Source organism: Wolffia australiana, chromosome 17 (assembly GCF_029677425.1).
Source record: "Wolffia australiana isolate 7733 chromosome 17, ASM2967742v1".
NCBI lineage: Eukaryota > Viridiplantae > Streptophyta > Magnoliopsida > Alismatales > Araceae > Wolffia > Wolffia australiana.
Window position 1 is genome coordinate 5,164,239 of NC_135851.1, and position 22,476 is coordinate 5,186,714.

The window sequence follows — 22,476 nt, forward strand, 5'->3', positions numbered from 1 at the left end:
TGCCTCTGAACCTCATAAAGAAAAAGTACAATTGTGTTAACCAGCCCTCCCTCAAAACCATACAATAAAACGATAGTAGGAAAATTTATAAAAGACGCAGAAAAATAAATACAAAACACCCTTTAACATGGAGGATAATATTATCAGTATGGAATTCAAAATGATGCATCGCGACATCTGAAATGGTATGTACAAAACACCACGCGTGAAAAATGTTAAAACAAAACAATATAGCTAGTGTTCACATGTAAAATCACAAGCTGAAATATTTCTCAAATTTAAGCAGATAAGACAAATATAGTTCTTATTAGACATATATGCAATTGCTGAACTTAGTTTGGACATAAGGATATCTCTGTCCGGAATCCTTCTTCGAATATTCTAAATAATCCAAACAAAACACATCAAACGTGATTTACAGAAACATTATTTAATAAGAGGCGTCGACAAGTTTGGTTTGACAAAACTCTTTTCAATAAAATCATAAAGTAAGAATCTAGTACTAATAACGGCACAATTAACATACCTTATCAATCACATCAACACATAGACTACTTCATTTTGCTAAAGAGGATACTAGCCAAAAACCTCTTTGATGCTCGATAGAGGAAAAAGGGCACGACGTCCAAAGAAAATGCAACCTCGTAAGCGAACTATTCATAAAGTACAAGAACACATATATAAATTACACCTGTTTAAAATGGCCTTCATCGACCCATGTTTTCTTCGCTGATTCACCTCTGAAACTATGCAAAGGAAAAATATAAATTTGATATCCAGCCCCCTTCAAACTTACAAGAAAATGATAGCAGAGAAAATATAAAAAGATAATTGAATATCAAAAATAGTGAAACTCTGTCTCACAGGAGGGATAATGCTATCAAGTAGGAAATTAAAATAATGCCCCACTACCTATCAAATCATATGTAAAAAATACCAACGCTCAAAGTCTTAAACAAAGCGAGATAATGTATACTGAGCAGTTAAGATCACAGTGTAAAATATTTCTCGGATTTAAGCAAGAGGTCAAAGTTATTCTTACCAGATAACTGTGGTACTGCAGAACATAATTGCAATGTAAGAATAGCATGGTCCAGAATAATCATCGAAAACACCTAAAAACCCAACAAAAGAAATAAAATACGGTTGAGAGTAATAACCAAAATAATTGATAGTGAAAAATCATGTTATATCATTATACGGAATAGATGCACAATACACATACGTTATCAATCACATCATCATGTTGACCACTCCATCGTCCAAGGACGACAATGGTCAATAAACCTTTGCGATGACTGATAGAGGAAAAAGGCACGACATCTAACGAAAAATGCAATATTGCAAAACTGGTATTCATAATGCATAAGAACACATAAACAAATTATACCTATCTAAAAAGGTCCCAAGTTTCTCCTTCTTCGTCCTCTTCTTTCGTCAATGATTTGCCTCTGAACCTATGAAAGAAATTCTTTCTTGGATTTAAGCAGATAAAGCAAATATAATTCTTATTACATAAATATGCAATCCCTGAACTTAGCTCGATCATAGGGATAGCTCTGTCCAGAATCTTTCTTGGATCCTTCTAAATAACCAAAAAAAAAATCAATTATGATTTACAGTAACAACATTTAACAAGAGGCGCTCCCAAGTTTCTGTTGACAAAAGAATTTGCAATAAAATAATAAAGTAAGAATCTAGTACTAAATAACGGCACAATAAACATACCTTATCTATCACATCACCAGGTAGACTACTCAATCTTGCTAAAGACGATAATGGCCCAAAACCTCTTTGATGCTCGGTAAGGGAAAAAAGGCACGACATCCAAAGTAAATGCAACCTCGCAAGCAGGCTATTCAGAAAGTACAAGAACACATATATAAATTATACATGTTTAAAAAGGGCCTTCTTCGTCCCGTGTTTTCTTCACTGATTCCCCTCCGAATCTATGCAAAGGAAAAATACAATTGTGTTATCCAGCCCTCTTAAACTTTCAAGAAAATGTTTGCGGAGATAATTTAATCTGAAAAATACAAAATGACCATCTCGTAGGAGGGATAATACTATTAAGTAGGAAATTTAAATGATGCATCACTACCTGTCAAATGATATGTAAAAAATACCCATGATCAAAGACATATATCAAGTAAAATAGCACATAATGACCAATTAAGATCATAGTGTAAAATATTTATCGGATTTAAGCAAGAGAAAAAAGTTATTCTTACGAGATAACTTTGGTACTGCAGAACATAATTGCAATGCAAGAATCGCTTGGTCCAGAATAATCATCAAACACTCCTAAAAACCTAACAAAAGAAGTAAAACACGGTTGACAGTTATAACCAAAATAATTGATGGTGAAAAATCATGTAATATCATAATACGAAATAGATGCACAATCCACATACGTTATCAATCATATCATCATGTTGACCACTCCATCGTCCAAGGACGACAATGGTCAATAAACCTTTGCGATGACTGATAGAGGAAAAAGGCACGACATCTAACGAAAAATGCAATATTGCAAAACTGGTATTCATAATGCATAAGAACACATAAACAAATTATACCTATATAAAAAGGGTCCCCCATTTTCTTTCTTCATCCTGTTATTTCTTCAATGATTTAAATCTGAACCAATACAAAGAAAGTGTACAAATGTGCTAACCAGACCCCTTCAAACACACAAGAAAATGATAGTGGAGAAATTAAAAAAATATATTATTAAGTAAAAAAAACAAAAACACCATCTCACATAACGGATAATACTATTAGCGAGGAAATCAAAATGCTGCATTCCTGTGTCAGGAAGTATAAATGAAAAATGCCCGCACTTAAAGAAGTAAAAAAAAACAAGGTAGCAAATAATGGCCAATACAGATCACAGCGTAAAATAATTCTCGGATTTAAGCAGGAGGGACAAGTTAATTCTTACCTGATGGATTTGGTACTGCAAAAATAGTTGCCATGTAAGGATAGACCGGTCCATAATCAACATTGGAAACTCACAAAAAGCCCTAAAAAAAGAAGTAAAACACGGTTGACAGTAATAACCAAAACAATTGATAGTAAAAAATCATGTCATATCATCATATGAAATAGATACACAATAAACATACCTTATCAATCACATCATGATGTTTACCACTCCACTGTCTAAGGACGATAATGGCCAATAAACCTCTATGATGAATCATAAAGGAAAAAAGGGACGACATCCAACAAAAAATGCAACATTACAAAACTTGTATTCATAATTCAAAAGTACACAAAAAAATTATACCTATTTAAAAGGGTCCCCCGTTTATCTTTCTTTGTCCTTTCCTTTCATCAAATATTTACCTGTGATCCTATGCAGGGAAAAAATAATAATGTGTTAACCAGCCCCTCCTCAAAACATACAAGAAAATTATAGTAGAAGAATTTTATAAAAGATGCTGGACAATAAAAAACAAAACACTCGCTTACATGTAGTATAATTATGCATCAGTCAGAATTTCAAAATTTTGCATCGATATGTCTAGAAAGATATATAAAACATACCACATGTGAAAAAATATTTCTTGGATTTGAGCATACATGACAATATAATTTTTACCAGATAAATATGTAATTGCTGAACATAGTTAGCACTTCAGAATACCTCTACCCAGAATCATTTTCGGATCCTTTTAAATAACCCTAATATCAGAAGACAAACAAGATTTACAGGAACAACATTTAACACGAGGCGTCAACAAGTTTCTTTTACCAAAAATCTTTGCTAAACGAATAAAGTAAGGATCTAATACTAGTTAACATCAGCATAAATGTACCTTATCAATCACATCATCACGTAGACCACTTCATCTTCCTTAGGATGATAATTGCCAATAAACATCTTCGATGCTTGAGGGAGGAAAAAAGGCCCGACGTTCAGTAAAAAAGTGCAAGATGATTATTTATAAAGTAGAAGAGCACATAAAAAATTATACATATTTAAAAGGGGTCCTCGTTGGTCCTTTGATTTCTTTAATGATTTACGTGGAAACTTATGTAAATGTTTTAACTGCCCTCAAAACGTACAATAAATTGATAGTGAATAAAATTGAAAAATAATTTAATTTATTTGAATGATATAAGTGAATAATGACAAAAAAGGTCCCAGCGTAAATCATTACTTGGGTTTAAGCAGGAGGGACAAGTTAATTCTTCAGGGTAAATGTGGTACTGCAGAACATAGTTCCAATGCAACGATAACTTGGTCTGAAAAAAACATCAAAACTCATCCAAAACCTTAACAAAAGAAGTAAAACAAGGTTGACAGTAGTAAAACAAAACATTTCAGTTAAAAATCATGTGAATTCATAATACAAAATAGATGCACAATAAACATACCTTATCAATCACATCATCATGGCAAGCGCTCCATCTTCTAAGGACAATAATAGCCAATAATCTTCTATTATGGAAAATAGATGAAAGAATCACGACATCCAACAAAAAAAGCAGCATTTCAAAACTGGTAATTATATTGTATAAGAATGCATAAACAAAGTATACCTATTTAAAAGGGTCCTCCACTTTTCTCTTCTTCGTCCTTTTCTTTCTTCAATGATTTACCTCCGAACCTATGCAATGAACAAGTACAAATATGTTCACCAGCCCCCCATAGAAATATACAAGAAAATGATAGTGGAGAAAATTTTAAAACATTATTTAAAATAAAAAAATAAAAAATGCCTCTCAGATAAAGGATACATGAAAAACTACCCATGCTCAAAGATGTAAGAAAAAAGAAGATAGCGAATAATGACCAATCAAGATCACAATGTAAAATATTTAAGCAAGAGGGACAAATTAATTCTTACCAGATAAATGTGGTACCGCAGCACATAGTTGCAATGTAAGTACAGCATGGTCTGGAATAATCATCAGAACTCATGATAAACCTCAACAAAAGAAGTTAAACAAGCTTGACAGTAGAAACAAAAAACATTTCACTGAAAAATCAAGTGAAATCATAATAGGAAATAGATGCACAATCAACATACCTTATCAATCACATCATCATGGCAACCATTCCATCCTCTAAGGACAACAATGGCCAATAAACTTCTTTGCTAGAAACTAGAAGAAAAAACTACGACGTCCGACAAAAAAATAAACAATGCAAAAGTGGCAATTATATTGCATAAGAATGCATAAACAAATTATACATATTTAAAAGGGTCCTCCATTTCTATTCTTCCTCCTTTTCTTTCTTCAAGGATTTACCTCGAACCTATGGAATGAAAAAGTACAAATGTGTTAACCAGCCCCCGTCAAAACATATAACAAAATTATAGTGTAGAAATTTTCAAAAAAGTATTTGTAATTAACAAAAAACCCTCTCAGATGAAGCATATATGAAGAATTACCCATTCTCAAAGATGTAAAAGAAAAGAAGAAAGCAAATTATGACCAATAAATATCACAATGTAAAATATATCTCAGATTTAAGCAGGAGGGACAAGTTAATTCTTACGAGATAAATGTGGTACTACAGCACATAGTTGCAATGTAAGGATAGCTTGGTCTGGAATAATCATCAAAAACTCGTGAAAAACTAAACAAAAGAAGCAAAAGAAGGTTGTCAGTAGTAACAAAAAAAATTATTGAAAAATTAAGTGAAATCATAATAGGAAATAGATGCACAATCCACATACCTTATCAATCACACCATCGTGGCAACCGCTCCATCTTCTAAGGACAATAATGGCCAATAATCTCCTATGATAGAAAATAGATAAAAAAAAGCACAAAATCTAACAAAAACACAACATTGCAAAATTAGTAACTCTATTGCATAAGAACACATCAACAACTTGTACCTATTTAAAAGGGTCCTCCATTTTTCTCTTCTTCATCCTTTTCTTTTTTCAATGATTTATATCTGAACCTATGCAATGAAAAAGTACAAATGTGTCAACCAGCCCCCCATCAAAATACTTAAGAAAATGATTGTTGGCAAACTTTCAAAAAATTATTTAAAATAAAATAAAGAAAACATCCCTCGCTGATGAAGGATTAATGAAAAACTACCCATGCTCAAAGACGTAACACAAAACAAGGTAAATGTGAAATATATCTCAGATTTAAGGAGGGACAAGTTAATTTTGACGAGATAAATGTCGTACTGAAGCACATAGTTCCAATGTAAGGATAGCTTGGTCTGGAATAATCATCAAAAACTCATGAAAAACCTCAACAAAAGAAGCGAAACAAGGTTGACAGTAGTAACTAAAAACATTTCAGCGAAAAATCAAGTGAAGTCATAGAAAAAAAATAGATGCATAATCGACATACCTTATCAATCACATCATTATGGGAATTGCTCCATCTTCTATGGACAATACTGGCCAGTAATTATCTATGATAGAAAACAGATGAAAAAAGCACGACATCCAACAAAAAAAGCAACATTGCAAAAGTGGTAATTATATTGCCTAAGAACGCATAAACAAATTATACCTCTTTAAAAGGGTCCTTCATTTTTCTCTTCTTCATCCTTTTCTTGCTGCAATGATTTACCTTTGAACCTATTCAACAATAAACTACAAATGTGTTAACCAGCCCCCCTCAAAACATACAAGAAAGTGATAGTGGAAAATTTTCAGAAATTTATTTTAATTATAAAAAACAAAAAAGCCCTCTTAGAAGAAGGATATATTCAAAACTACCCATGCTCAAAGACGCAAGAAAAAGAGGATAGCAAATAATGACATCTAAAGATCATAGTGTAAAATATATCTCAGATTTAAGCAGGAGGGGCAAGTTATCTCTTACCAGATAAATGTGGTACTGCAGCAAATAGTTGCAATGTAAGGATAACTTGGTCTGGAATAATCATCAGAAACTCATTAACAGTAATAACAAAAAATATTTCAGTGAAAAATTAAGGGAAATCACAATGCAATAGAGGAGAATAGTGCATGACATTTCAGTAATACTAAATAGATGCACAATCAACATACCTTATTGATCACATTATCATGGAAACCACTCCATATTCTAGGGACAATAATAGCCAATAAACTTCTATGATAGAAAATAGAGGAAAAAAGCACGACATGCAACAAAAAAAGCAATATTGCAAAAGTGGTAATTATATTGCATAAGAACACATAAACATTTTATACCTATGTAAAAGGGTCCTCCATTATTTTTTTCTTCATCCTTTTCTTTCTTCAATGAATTGCCCTGAACCTTTGCAATGAAAAAGTACAAATGTGGTAAGCAGCCCCGTGTCAAAACATACAATACAATGATACTGCCAAAATTTTCAAAAAACTATTTCAAATAGAACAAAACAAAAAATCCATCTCAGGTGAGGGATCTATTAAAAACTACCCATGATCAAAGACCTAAGAATAAAGAAGATAGCGATTAATGACCAATAACGATGAAAATGTAAAACATATGTCAGATTTAAGCAGGAGGGACAAGTTAATTCTTACCAGATAAATGTGGTAGTGCAATACATAGTTGCATTGTAGAGATACCTTGGTCTGAAATAATCATCAGAAACTCAACAAAAAAATTAACAAAAGAAGTAAAACAAGGTTGACAGTAGTAAAAAAAAACATTTCAGTAAAAAAATCAAGTAAAATCATAATCGGAAATAGGTGCACAATCAATATACCTTATCAATCACATCATCATGGCAACCGTTCCATCTTCTAAGGACAATAATGGGCAATAATCTTCAATGATAGAAAATAGGTGAAAAAATCACAACATCCAACAAAAAAAGCAACATTCAAAACTAGTAATTGTATTGCATATGAACACAAACAAATTGTAGCTATTTAAAAGGGTCCTTAAGTTTTCTTTTCTTCATCATTTCTTTCTTCAATGATTTACCTCTGAACCTATGCAATGAGAAAGTAGACATATGTTAACCAGCCCCGTCAAAACATACAAGAAAATGATAGTGGATAATTTTTCAAACATTATTTAAAATAACAAAAACTAAAAATCCCTCTCAGATGAAGATATATTAAAAACTACCTATGCTCAAAGACGTTTGAATAAAGAAGATAGCGAATAATGACCAAGAGAGATCACAATGTAAAATATATCTCACATTTAAGCAGGAGGGACAAGTTAATTCTTATCAGATAAATATGGCACTGCAGCACATAGTTGCAATGTAAGGATAGCTTGGTCTGGAATAATCATCAAAAACTCATGAAAAACCTTAGCAATATAGGTAAAACAGGGTTGACAGTAGAAACAAAAAATATTTCAGTGAAAAATCAAGTGAAATCATTATAGGAAATGGATGCACAATTACCATACCTTATCAATCACATCATCATGGCAACCGCTCCATCTATGGACAATAATGGCAAATAATCTTCTATGATAGAAAATAGAGGACTACATCGAACAAAAAAAGCAACATTGCAAAAGTGGTAATTATATTGCCTAATAATGCATAAACAAATTATACCTATTTAAAAGGGTCCTTCATTTTTCTCTTCTTCATCTTTTTCTTTCTGCAATGATTTACCTCTAAACCTATGCAATGAAAAAGAATAAATGTGTTAACCTGCCCCTCAAAGCATACAAGCAAATATTCGTGGAGAAATTTTCAAAACATAAATTAAATTAAAAAAAACCAAAACTACCTCTCAGATAAAGGATATATGAAAAACTACCCATGCTCAAAGATGTAACAAAAAAGAAGATAGCAAATAATGAGCAATAAAGATCTTAATGTAAAATATATCTTAGATTTAAGCGGGAGGGACAAGTTAATTCTTACCAGATAAATATGGTACTTCAGCACATAGTTGCAATGTCAGGATTGCTTAGTCTGGAATAATCATCAGAAACTCATGAAAAAGTTTTGCAAAAGAAGTAGAAGAAGGTTAACAGTAGTAACAAAAAATATTTCAGTGAAAAATCAAGTGCAATCATAATATGAAATAGATGCACAATCAACATACCTTATCAATCACATCATCACGGCAACCGCTCCATCTTTTAAGGACAATAATGTCCAATAATCTTCTATGATTGTAAATAGATGCAAAAAGCACGACATCCAACAAAAATAACTACATAGCAAAACTGGTAATTATAGTGCATAAGAACACATAAAAAAACTATACCTATTTAAAAGGGTCCTCCATTTTTGTCTTCTTCATCCTTTTCTTTCTTCAATGATTTACCTCTGAACCTATGCAACGAAAAAGTACAAAAGTGTTAACCCGCTCCCTGTCAAAACATACAAGAAAATGATAGTGGAGAAATTATCAAAAAATTATTTAAAATTAAAAAAAAATAGCTCCCCCTCAGATGCAGGATATATTAAAACTACCCATGCTCAAAGACTTATGAAAAAAGAAGATAGTGAATAATGACAAGTAAAGATCAAATTGTAAAATCTATCTCAAATTTAAGCAGGTGGGACAAGTTAATTCTTACAAGATTAATGTGGTACTGCAGTGCATAGTTGCAATGTAAGGATAGCTTGGTCTGGATTAATCATCAGAAACTCATGAAAAACCTTAACAAAAGAAGTAAAATAAGGTTGACAGTAATAACACAAAACATTTCAGTGAAAAATCAAGTAAAATTATAATACAAAATAGATGCACAATCAACATACCTTATCAATCACATTATCGTGGCAACCACTCCATCTTCTAGGGATAATAATGGCCAATAAACTTCTGTGATAGAAAATAGAGGAAAAAAGCACGACATGCAACCAAAAAGCAAAAATGCAAAAGTGGCAATTATATTGCATAAGAACACCTAAACAATTTATACCTATTTAAAAGGGTCCTCCATTTTTCTCTTCTTCATCCTTTGCTTTCTTCAGTGATTTACCTCTGATCCTATGCATTGAAAAGTACAAATGTGTTAACCAGCCTCCCCTCAAAACATACAAGAAAATGATTGTGGAGACATTTGAAAAAAAGTTTTTAATGTAAAAAAATCCCTCTCAGATAAAGGGTATATAAAAAACTACCCATGTTCAAAGATGTAAGAAAACAGAAGATAGCAAATAATGACCAATAAAGATCACAATGTAAAATCTTTCTCAGATTTAAGGAGGAGAAACAAGTTCATTCTTACCAGATAAATGTGTTACTGCAGCACATAGTTGCAATGTAAGAGTATCTTGGTCTAGAATACTGATCAGAAACTTATGAAAAACCTCAACAAAAGAAGTAAAACAACGTTAACCATAGTAAGAAAAAACATTTCAGTGAAAAATCAAGTGCAATGATAATATGAAATTGATGCACAACCAACATACCTTATCAGTTACATCATCATGGCAACCGCTCCATCTTCGAAGGAAAATAATGGCCAATAATCTTCTATGATAGAAAATAGAGCAAAAAAGCACATTATACAACAAAAAAAGCAACATTGCAAAACTGGTAATTACATTCCATAAGAACACATTAACATATTATACCTATTTAAAATGGTCCTCCATTTTTCTCGTCTTTATCCTTTTATTCCCTCAATGATTCACCTCTAAACCTATGCAATGAAAAGCACAAATGTGCTAACCAGCCCCCGTCAAAACATACAAGGAAATGATAGTGGAAAAATTTTAAAAAACTTATTTAAAGCAAAAAAAAACAAAAAATTATTTCAGACAATGGATATGTTAAAAACTACCCATGCTTAAAGACGTAAAAAAAAGAAGATATCGAATAATGACCACTGAAAATCACAATGTAAAATATTTCTCAGATTTAAGAAGGAGGGACAAGTTAATTCTTACCAGATTAATGCGATACTACAGCACATAGTTGCAATGTAAGGATAGCTTGGTCTGGAATAATCATCGGAAACTCATGAAAAATCTTAACAAAAGAAGTAAAACAAGGTTGACAGTAGTAACAAAAAATATTTCACTGAAAAATCAAGTGCAATCATAATACAAAATAGATGCACAATCAACATACCTTATCAATCACATCATTACGGCAACCGCTCCATCTTCGAAGGACAATAATGACCAATAATCTTCTATGATAGAAAATAGAGCAAAAAAGCATGACATACCACAAAAAAAGCAACATTCCAAAAATGGTAATTATATTCCACAAGAACACATGAACAAATTATACCTATTTAAAAGGGTCCTCCATTTTTCTCTTCTTCGTCCTTTTCTTTCTTCAATGATTTACCTCTGAATGTATGCAATGAAAAAGCACAAATGTGTTAGCCAGCCCCCCGTCGAAATATACAAGAAAATGATACAGGAGAAATTTTGAATAACTTATCTAAAATGAAAAAAACCCTCTCAGATGAAGAATATACATGAAAAACTACGCATGCTCAAAGACGTAAGAAAAAAGAAGATAGCGAATAATGACAAATAAAGACCACAATGTAAAATATTTCTCAGATTTAAGAAGAAGAGACAAGTTAATTCTTACCAGATAAATGTGATACTGCAGAACATAGTTGCAATGCAAGGACAGCTTGGTCCGGAACACTAACCAGAAACCCATGAAAAACCTTAACAAAATAAGTAAAACAAGGTTGACAGTAGTAAAAAAAAAACATTTCAGTAAAACAGCAAGTGGAATCATAATAGGAAATAGATGCACAATAAACATACCTAATCAATCACATCATCATGGCAACCGATCCATCTTCTAAGGACAATAATGTCCAATAATCTTCTATGATAGAAAATAGATGAAAAAAGCACGACATCCAACAAAAAAAGCAACATTGCAAAACTAATAACTATATGGCATAAGAACACATTACCAAATTATACCTATTTAAAAGGGTCCCCCATTTTTCTCTTCTTCATCCTTTTCTTTCTTCAATGATTTGCCCTTGAACCTATCCAATGAAAAAGTACAAATGTGTTAATCAGCCCCGCGTCAATCCATACAAGTTAATGATAGTTGAGAAATTTTCAAAAACTTATTTAAAATACAAAAAAAAACAAAAAAAACCCTCTCAGATAAAGGATATATGAAAAACTACAGATGCTCAAAGACGCAAGAAGAAAGAAGATAGCGAATAATGACCATGCAAGATGACAATGTAAAATATTTCTTGGATTGAAGAGTGAGGGCCAAGTTAATTCGTACCAGATAAAAGTGATACTCTAGAACATAGTTGCAATGTATGGATAGCTTGGTCTGGAATCATCATTAGAAACTCATGAAACACCTTAACAAAAGAAGTGCCATGAGGTTGATAGTAGTAAAAAAAAATATTTTAGTGAAACATTAAGTGAAAGCATTATACGAAATAGATGCACAATCAACATACCTTATCAATCCCATCGTCATGACAACCACTGCATATTCTAAGGACAAGAATGGCCAATAAACTTCTATGATAGATAATAGAGGAAAAAACACGACATCCCACAAAAAAAAAGCAACATTGCAAAAGCGGCAATTATATTGCATAAGAACACATAAACAAAATATACCTATTTAAAAGGGTCCTCCATTTTTCTTTCTTCATCATTTTCCGTCTTCAATAATTTACCTCTAAACCTATGCAATGAAAAATTACAAATTTGTTAGCCAGCCCCTCGTCGAAACATACAAGAAAATGATACAGGAGAAATTTTGAATAACTTATTTAAAATTAAAAAATCCCTCTCAGATGAAGAATATATATGAAAAACTACGCATGCTCAAAGATGTAAGAAAAAAGAAGATACAGAATAATGACCAATAAAGATCACAATGTAAAATATTTCTCAGTTTTAAGCAGGAGGGGCAAGTTATATCTTACCACATAAATGTGGTACTACGGCACATAGTTTCATTGTAAGGATAGCTTGGTCTGGAATAATCATCAGCAACTCTTGAAAAACCTTAAAAGAAGTGAAACAAGGTTGACAGTAGTAAGAAAAAAATATTTCAGTGAAAAATGAAGTGAAATCATAATACGAAATAGATGCACAATCAACATACCTTATGAATCACATCGTCATGGCAACCACCCCATCGTCTAAGGACAATAATGGCCAATAAACTTCTAGGATAGATAATAGATGAAAAAAGCACGACATCCAAAAAAAAAAGCAAGATTGCAAAGCTGGTAATTATATTTCATAATACCACATAAACATATTTTACCTATTTAAAAGAGTCTTCCATTTTTCTCTGCTTCGTCCTTTTCATTCTTCAATGATTTACCTCTTAACCTTGCATTGAAAATGTACAAATGCGTTAACCAGCCCCCCCTCAAAACATACAAGAAAATGATAGTGGAGAAATTTCCAATAACTTATTTAAAATAAAAAAACAAAAAATCCCTGTTAGATGAGGCATATATGAAAAACTACCGATGCTTAAAGACGTAGGAAAAAAGAAGATATCGAATACTGACCAATGAAAATCACAATGTAAAATATTTCTCAGATTTCAGCAGGAGGGACAATTTAATTCTTACCAGATTAATGTGATACTGCAGAACATAGCTGCAATGTAAGGATAGCTTGGTCTGGAATAATCATCAGAAACTCATGGAAAATCTTAACAAATGAAGTAAAACAACATTGACAGTGGTAACAAAAAACATTTCACTGAAAAATCAAGTGCAATCATAATACAAAATAGATGCACAATCAACATACCTTATCAATCACATCATTTTGGCAACCGCTCCATCTTGAAGGACAATAACGACCAATAAACTTCTACGGTATAAAATAGAGCAAAAAAACACGACTTACAACAAAAACGCAACATTCCAAAAATGGTAATTATATTCCATAAGAACCCATGAACAAATTATACCTATTTAAAAGGGTCCTCCATTTTTCTCTTCTTTATCCTTTTCTTTCTTCAATGATTTACCCCTGAACCTATGCAATGAAAATGTAAAAATGTGTTAGGCAGCCCCCGTCGAAGCATAGAAGAAAATTGTACTGGAGAAATTTTGAATAACTTATTTGAAATAAAAAAAATCCCTCTCAGATAAAGGATATATGAAAAACTACCCATGCTCAAAGATGTAAGAAAAAATAAGATACAGAATAATGACCAATCAAGATCACAATGTAAAATATTTCTTAGTTTTAAGCCGGAGGGACAAGTTATTTCTTACCAGATAAATGTGGTACTACGGCACATAGTTTCATTGTAAGGATTGTTTGGTCTGGAATAATCATCAGAAACTCTTGAAAAACCTTTAAAAAAAAAAAGTGAAACAAGGTTGAGAGTAGTAAGAAAAATTATTTCAGTGAAAAACAAAGATAAATCATAATACCAAATAGATGCACAATCAACATACCTTATGAATCACATCATCATGGCAACCACCCCATCTTCTAAGGACAATAATGGCCAATAAGCTTCTATGATAGATAATAGAGGGAAAAAGCACGACATCCAACAAAAAAAGCAAGATTGCAAACCTGGTAATTATATTGCATAAGAACACATAAACATATTTTACCTATTTAAAAGAGTCCTCCATTTTTCTCTGATTGGTCCTTTTTACTCTTCAATGATTTACCTCTTAACCTATGCAATGAAAATGTACAAATGTGTTAGCCAGCCCCTCGTCGAAACATACAAGAAAATGATACTGGAGAAATTCTGAAAAAATGATTTAAAATAAAATACAACAAAAAATCCCTGTCAGATGAAGGATATATTAAAAACTGCCCATGCTCAAAGACGTAAGAAAAAAAAAGATAGCGAATATTGACTGATAAAGATCACAATGTAAATTATTTCTCAGATTTAAGCAGGAGTACAAGTTTATTCTTGCAAGATAAATGTGGTACAGCAGAACATAGTTGCAATCTAAGGATAGCTTGGTCTGGAATACTTATCAAATACTCATGAGAAAACCTTTGCAAAAGAACTAAAAGAATGCTAACAATAGTAACAAAACAATAATTTATTTAAAATAAAACAAACAAAAAATTCTTTCAGATGAAGGATATGTTAAAAACTACCCATGCTTAAAGACGTAAGAAAAAAGAAGATATCGAAAAATGACCACTGAAAATCACAATGTAAAAAATTTCGCAGATATAAGCAAGAGGGACAAGTTAATTCTTACCAGATTAATGTGATACTACAGCACATAGTTGCAATGTGAGGATAGCTTGGTCTGGAATAATCATCAGAAAGTCATGAAAAATCTTAACAAATGAAGTAAAACAAGGTTGACAGTAGTAACAAAAAACATTTCACTGAAAAATCAAGTGCAATCATAATACAAAATAGATGCACAATCAACATACCTTATCAATCACATCATTACGGCGACCGCTCCATCTTCGAAGGACAATAACGACCAATAATATTCTATGAAAGAAAATAGAGCAAAAAAGCACGACATACAACAAAAGAAAGCAACATTCCAAAAATAATAATTATATTCCATAAGAAAACATGAACAAATTATACCTATTTAAAAGGGTCCTCCATTTTTCTCTTCTTTATCCTTTTCTTTCTTCAATGATTTACCTCTGAACCTATGCAATGAAAATGTAGAAATGTGTTAGCCAGCCCCCCGTCGAAATATACAAGAAAATGATACAGGAGAAATTTTGAATAACTTATTTAAAATAAAAAAATCCCTCTCAAATGAAGAATATACATGATAAACTACGCATGCTCAAAGATGTAAGAAAAAATAAGATATAGAATAATGACCAATAAAGATCAAAATGTAAAATATTTCTCAGGTTTAAACAGGAGGGACAAGTTATTTCTTACCAGATAAATGTGGTACTCTAGCGCATACTTTCATTGTAAGGATAGCTTGGTCTGGAATAATCATCAGAAACTCTTGAAAAACCTTAACAAAAGAAGTGAAACAAGGTTGACAGTAGTAAGAAAAAGTATTTCACTGAAAAATCAAGTGAAATCATAATACGAAATAGATGCACAATTAACATACCTTATGAATCACATCATCATGGAAACCACCCCATTTTCTAAGGGCAATAATGGTCAATAAGCTTCAATGATAGATAATGGATGGAAAAAGCACGACATCCAACAAAAAAAGCAAGATTGCAAAGCTGGTAATTATATTGCATAAGAACACATAAACATATTTTACCTATTCAAAAGAGTCCTCCATTTTTCTCTGATTCGTCCTTTTTATTCTTCAATGATTTACCTCGTAACCTATGCAATGAAAATGTACAAATGTGTTAACCTGTCCCCTCTCAAAACAGACAAGAAAATGATACTGGAGAAATTCTGAAAAAATGATTTAAAATAAAAAAAACAAAAAATCCCTGTTAGATGAAGCATATATGAAAAAACCACCCATGCTTAAAGACGTAAGAAAAAAGAAGAAAGCGAATAACGACTAATAAAGGTCAGAATGTCAAATATTTCTCAGATGAAAGGAGGAGAGACAAGTTAGTTATTACCATATCAATGTGGTACTACAGAACATAGCTGCAATGTAAGGATAGCTTGGTCTGGAATAATCATCAGAATCTCATAAAAAACCCTGATCAATGAAGTAAAAAAGGTTGATTGTAATAACAAAATTAATTTATAGTGAAAAATCATCTGTGTTCATAATATGAAGACATAACTGAAAATCATAATTTATCCAGATACCTTTAAAACATACAAGAAAATGAGAATAGTAAAATTTTATATAAAATCTGGAATAAAACATAACAGAAACACCTTATTAGATGGAGATAATAGTATGTATGAGGAAATGTAATTAATGACATGCTTTTTACATGCTAAAATGGACAAATAACACCAACACCAGATAAAGTAGAGGGCAAGTAATAGCAAATAATGGTCACGATGAAAATATGTCACAGATTCAAGTGAGTAAGACAAATGTATATCTAACCAAATAGAGATGCATGCAGGAGATCATTGGTACATCACAAATAATGTTATAGCTCTCATCAGCACGGGATTGTCATTAATGAACATCACAAATAACATAAAACAATATCTCCAATAAGAGCATTCAACCCAGATCATAAACAAATTTGTTTAAAGAGGTAAATTTTTAAACAAAAGGCATGAATATAAAGATTAGGACACAATGTGAGCACGATAAAACGTACCTTATAAGTCACATCAAAATGTGGATGACTTTTCTTCCTAACATTTCCTCCCTCTCTCCCTCTTTCTCTTCTCCCGATCACCCTCTCTCTCGTCTCCCCCTCTTTATCTTCTCTCCTCTCCCCCTCTTCTCTTCTTTCCACATCTTTTTTCCCCATCGATCACCCGCTTTCGACAAATGCATTGAATTGTCGTGCATTCACATTCGTACTGCTCTTTTTGTTTAATGCGCCAAAAAGGTACCTAGGAATTAAAATAAAAATAACATATCAGACACACTATATTTGTTATAATAACACAGAAAACTAAAAAAAAGTAACGCTCTGTAAAATAAGTAAACTATGTAAAATTTAAATTTTCATAATAGACAGAAACATAAAACCATAAAAACCAAATAATAAAAACAAACTGGCAAGTGCAACAAGCTATCTATGTATAGCAGCCGAACCTCCAAGCAAGCACATAACGTTAAAAGACTAAAACATGACAAAAGTTGTTCAAACAAGTGTGGTAAAAAAAGCACGGATCAGAAGATAACAGTGTAGTACCAATAAAGAAAAGACGAAGCATCAATCGTGCAAGGATGTCTTTCAAAGTAGCAGTGAAACCTGCACAAAAAGGGCAACAAAATAATTAATCATGCTATAAAACATAGAACGCGCTACGTGTTAGCACAGCAATAGAGACCAAAAAATAAATAACAACGGATATAAAGAGGGATCTAGCATTAGAAGTTGTCCCGAAACCTTAGGTCGTGGCCTTCTTGCTGCTCAAATTCTAAGTTCACCATACAGGTACCTTCAAAAGAACACAAGAAGTGTAGAAGATCAGCTATATTGGTTAAAACATCACGAAACAATTATAAAAGTAAAATATTAAAGGGAAGCATAGGATGCCAGATAAAAAGAAAAAAAAAACAATAAAATAATGATAAGACCATTAAAACCCAAATAGAACTTATTTTTTGCAAGGATATATATAGATATACCGCCCCTGCACACAAAAAAGTAACAAAACAGTTAGTGTTGACAACCAAAGCCTAAAGAGTACAATATGTTATTTAAGGATACCAAAATGCCTCTGGCATCTGACAATCACATTGAATTGTCATCCATTCGCGTTCGTACTGCTCTTTTTGTTTACTGCCACCAAGAATATAATAGTATAAAGGTACCTAGGAATGAAAAGCAATAATATATCAGATATGCTATATTTGTTACAATAAGATTAAAAACCAAAATCAATAATGGCCTCTAAAATAAGGAAATTTGATGAAATCAAAATAAATAAAATTGATACAAATATATATGTACAAAAACAATAAAAAAAAAACTGGTAATGGCAACCGAACCTGAACACATGAAAAGAATATTAAATAAATAAAACATTATTAAAGTTGTTTAAAGAAGCGTGGAAAAAAACAATTGGATTCAAAGATAACAGTGTAGTACCAATAAATTGAAGACAAAGCATCAATCATGCAAGGATATGTTTCAAAGCAGCTGTCAAACCTGCACAAAAAGAGCTTGGTATGGAATAATCATCAGAAATCATGAAAAACTTTAACGAAACAAGTAAAACAAGGTTGACAGTAGTCAGAAAAAACATATCAGTGAAAAATCAAGTGAAATCATAATACGAAATAGATGCACATTAAACATACCTCATCAATCACATCATCATGGCAACCACTCCATCTTCTAAGGCCAATAATGGCCAATAAACTTCTATGATAGATAATAGAGGAAAAAAGCACGACATCCAACAAAAGAAAGGAACATTGCAAAACTTGTAATTATATTGCACAATAACACATAAACAAACTATACCTATTTATAAGGGTCCACAATTTTTGTTTCTTCATCCTCTTCTTTCTTCAATGATTTACCTCTGAACCTATGCAATGAAAAAGTAAAAATGTGTTAACCAGCCCCCCCTCAAAACATACAAAAAAATGATTGGGGGGAAAATTTTCAAAAATTATTTAAAATAAAAATAAACAAAAAATCCCTCTCAGATGAAGGATATATGAAAACTACCCATGCTCAAAGACGTAAGAAAAAAGGAAATATGAATGAGTCTATAAGAAAAAGTATCTATCTTTTGAAGCTGTCTTTTTGCAGTATCTCTATGAATGAGTCTAAGAAATTGAATGAGAACGCATCAGATAATTAGATTTTTAAAGACATCTAACGGCATATTAGATTCCAAAAGTTCATTTGGACAGCAAACATATCTCAAAGGTAGATATAATACCGCATTGTAGAAAGATAAAAAAATGATAAAACACAACACATAAATAACATTATCAATTTGGATATAAGCTTATATTTATCTACATTCAGTAAGTTTAAAACAAGCATTATCAGCTCCACTAAAAAAGAAACAGAAATTAGAAAAAGGGGAAAAGTACAAAACGTTACAAGTGCATCATAGAAGGTAAACTAGGAACAAAAACAAACTGGAGAAATATTAGGAAGACTAAAAACCATACCAATGTAGAAGAAGAGACTAACTGGAACAAGGCGGAAGTGAGAGAAAAGCAAGGGGGGTTTGAACAACGGACGAGTTTTAAATCCAGAGAGAGAGAGAGAGAGAGAAAAAAAAACAGGAAAGAAACCCGTTGGAATTTAAATTTATAAAGATGCCCTATTTCAATTAATCGTTCGAAGCATTAAAATGAAAAGGGTCCGTGCTGCTGTCCCTACGTCATTTTGCCCAAGTCTTTCCTTGTCTCTTCTCTCGATCACCCACTCTCTCTTTCTCTCTCTCCCTCTCTCTCTCCTCTTTCTCTCTTTCTCTTCTCTCGATGACCGTTTCTGTCTCCTTTCTCGCTCTCTTCCTCTTTGTGTCTTTCTCTTCTGTCGATCACCGTTGTTCTTCCCCCTCTCTCTCTCTCTCCTCTTTCTCTTCTGTCGTTCACCGTTTCTCTCTACTCTCTCTCTCCCTCCTCTCTTTCTCATCTGTCCATCACCGTTTCTCTCTTTCTCTCCCCCTCTCCCTCGTTCTCTTCGGTCGATCACCCTCTCTCTCCCTCCTCCTCCTCTCTCTCCCTCTTTCTCTTCTTGGATCACCGTCTCTCTCCGGCCAAGGAGAAGGCGAAGAGACAGTGATCAACAGGTTACTGCTATGAAACATCGCAGTAACCCTTTTTGGTTCTATGAAATCGTCTTCTTTTGCTGCTGTTCAATATACATTTGTTCTTTCATCTACTTCTCTTTTCTTCCTCATCTGTCTTTGACAGTTCTCCACAAAGTTCACCTTATTTCTTCCCTCTCTCCCTCTTTCTCTTCTCCCGATCACCCTCTCTCTCGTCTCCCCCTCTTTCTCTTCTTTCCATATTTTTTTTTCCATCGATCACCCGCTTCCTCTCCTCCGTCGCTTTTTTTGTCCCTCTTTCTCTTCTGCCGATCACCGTCTCTCTTCCCTTTTCTTTTCTCCCGATCACTCGTCTGTAGAGGCTCGTTTATTTCCCACTCTTGAAAAAGCCATCGCTTCTATGGGCATTCCATCGAAGAAGCTTCCATTGTCGTTGCGCGAGAAACAACGAGACGGTTCCCGATTTGGGGGAAGAAAACAAAAATCTCGAGAACCCGACCTTCGTAAGACTCACAAAAGACGTGGAACGAAAATATATCTTTCAGGGCTAACTAAAGTTTTCTCCGTAATTTGTATACAATCTCCACAATTCCGGGCGCAAACAACGGACGACACAATACTTTGCCAACAGAATTAAAGAGACAAGTTCAGTCTAGTGCCACCTAGCGACTCCCTTCAGAATTATACACGTTTACGTTACCTCAGTACCCGGCATTCGAAAAAATGTTTAAAAAACGTTTACCGAGAAATTCGACGCAATACAAAAACATTCTACTCAAGCAGTCGGCGCAATCCAAAGCGTTCGCAGCGTTGATTTCAGGTGAATTCAACGGAACGTCCAAACTGACCACCCAAGCATTCAACCAGAGAGGGGCACATTTTAACGCGAGGACATGAACAATTCTGAAGAAAACGTACGTACCATTAGAGCAGGGTTGTGGAAGCACCTCCGCGGGTAGCTGGACTGGGAGCAGCAGAGAGCAGGATCGATCGAGTGCGGGACGAGAGTAGAGGAGTCCTTGCGAACAAGGGGGCTGTCAACAGGGAGGGGGATTTGAATCGAGAGAGAGAGAGAGAGAGAGAAAGAGAGAGAGAGAGAGAGAGAAAGATCAAAGACGCCCGTTGGAATGTGAATTTGTAAAGAAGCCCCGTTTGATTCAAACTTTCGATCAAAACCCACGTCTGCTTCCTTCTCTCGATCACCCTCTTTCTCTTCCGTGGAATCTTCCATTCCAATTGTCAATTGTGAGAGAAACAAGATAGCCTCCGTTGCAAAATGAAATTTATCCAGATGCCCCCATTTCAATAAAACGTTCGATAAAAGCCCACGCCTTTTTCCCCCGTTCTCTTCTCTAGATCACCAATACGCTCTCTCGATCTCTCTCCGCCTCTCTCCCTATTTCTCTTCTCTTCTCTTCATCACCCACTCTCTCTCCTCTCTCCGCTTTTGTCTTATATTGGGCATCCATCCGTACATGGCTTCTGAAGACATTCGTTTACAACTAACTGTAGAAGAAACAAGAAACTGGCTTTATCCAGAAGCCCCCGTCTGATTAAAACGCTTATTAAAACCCACGTTGTTTTCCATATTTTTCTGCTCTCCGTCACCCTGTCTCTCTCTTCTCTCTCCCTCCCTCTTTCTCTTCTCTCCGTCACCCTCTCTCTCTCTTCATTCTCTCACTCGCTTTGTCTTCTCTCGATCACCCGTCTGTTGTGCCTCGTCCATTTCTGTCTCTTAAAAAAGCCTTCGCTTGAACAGACATTCGTGGAAAACTTTAATATTTACAGATGCACGAGAAAAGAGAAATTTCCAGCTTCGGGGGAAGAGAATAAAGATGCCCAGAACCTGACCTTGGTAAGACCCCATTGATTACAAAACAAGACCACTGGGAGAAGACTGGCAACGACGCGATTTAGCCTTCCCTGCATTACATAGGCCATACGTGTACGCTATAAATCAATTTTAAGTCACTCCCTAATAGTCAAGACATCCGTGTTATATTTTATTATACCCATTCCGGGAGTACATAAATTATTACTGCGAAAAGTCCACATAACACAAAACCATGTAATATCATAATACGAAATAGATGCACAATCCACATACGTTATCAATCACATCACCATGTTGACCACTCCATCTTCCAAGGACGATAATGGCCAATAAACCTCTATGATGACTGATAGATGAAAAGGGCACGACATCCAACAAAAAATGCAACACTGCAAAACTGGTATTCATACTGCGTAAGAACACATAAACAAATTATACCTATATAAAAAGGGTCCCCCATTTTTCTTTCTTCATCCTGTT